We start from the raw sequence: 1,475 nt of genomic DNA on the forward strand, positions 1-1,475 counted from the left end.
GAGGAGGGAAAGCCCCTCCTGCACCCCAAATACCAGCATCGATGGAGACAATTTTTGGTGGCACCCACCCAGCTCAGGGCTGGGTTTTGCTGCTTCCTGTGCTGGGGACAGCACTGTTGTGTGTTGGGTACGGCCACGGCGAGCAAGGGAGAGGGTGAGCACTGCAGGTTCATGAGGGCAGGAGGTGCAGTTCCCCTGTCACTGCTTGGGGACTGCAGCGTCGCAGTGGTGCAGGGATGGGGCCTCTCTGCTCAGCAGCACTGAGCTCAGCTCAAGGGGGGATTACAGGGAGCCGAGCCCCGAGATTAAAACACAGCAGGGAGATTAATCCTGGGGAGAGTTTTTCCCATTTAATAGAGCCCAGCAAGCGGTATAAATACCAGCCCGGATTAGGGGCTGCTGCATCACCGGTACGGAGCCCCCCGCCCCAGGTTGTGCCCAGCTTTGGTTGATGCCTCAGCCGATGGGAATGGGAAGTTGTCACCTCAAATTTGGGGTCTGGGTGGCAGAGGTGACTGCAGCCCAGGTGTCCTCGGGCAGTGGGTTCGGTCCCCTCCATGTCCCCGGGCCAGGAGGGAGGTTGTGAATGCAGAGAGGAGCTGAGACACCCGCGGAAAATGTGGGGGCTGGGGTAAGAGACACTGATTGAATAGCAATGACTGCATGATTTATGGTCTGCATTATTGCATGCTTCATTTGAATATATGCTAATAAGGCTTTTCTCCTCGTTTTGTTTGTAAGATTTAGATTTGCTATGGCAACCCGCTGGCATGGAAGGAACGCCAGGAAATGTCAGGGTGAGGTGAGCCCCGGGGAGGGGCTGGGGCTGCTGAGGGGGGGACGAACCACATCACAGCATGGGGACATGGGACCAGCCATGGGACCGGAGGGCAGTGGTGAGAGACCAGGAGCGAGCGGAGCTGCACATCCCTGCTACCTGCAGGTCCAGTAATGTCCTATTATGACAGGTCCTAAATGGGGTGGGGGGGTTCGCCGGGGTGCCGTCAGCCCGCTTTGGTTTTGTGGGGAGGCCTTTCTCACCCTCTGTCCCCACTCTATCCCCCATGCCCCCACCCATCTCCCTTTGCTGCGACCCCCCCAGAGCTGTGGAGTGCCACATTGCGCTGAGCCCAAAGATCACACCGAGGAACCTGCAGCTTTTTGGAAGGGGACGATGCTGGGATGGCACTGGGAAGAGATGAAGCATCGCTCTGCATTCCCCACCCACCCATCCTGCGTGGCCCTGATCCTCCAGGATCTGGGCCGCCTTTGTGGCTCTGCATTCCTCAGCTGGGGAACCACTCCAATTAAAACCCCTTTCTGTACGGCCCAGCGTGGCCAGGGGATGTGCTGCTCCAGGAGGGTGCTGTGCTCCGGTGCGTGGGGGCTGGCAGAGTATCGGTGACGGTCTTTCGTCCCCTCCCTGCCGCTGTCACATCTCCATCCAGGCAGCAGCTGCAAGGGAGCGAGACGCT

Source organism: Meleagris gallopavo, chromosome 30, assembly GCF_000146605.3.
Source record: "Meleagris gallopavo isolate NT-WF06-2002-E0010 breed Aviagen turkey brand Nicholas breeding stock chromosome 30, Turkey_5.1, whole genome shotgun sequence".
Taxonomy (NCBI): domain Eukaryota; kingdom Metazoa; phylum Chordata; class Aves; order Galliformes; family Phasianidae; genus Meleagris; species Meleagris gallopavo.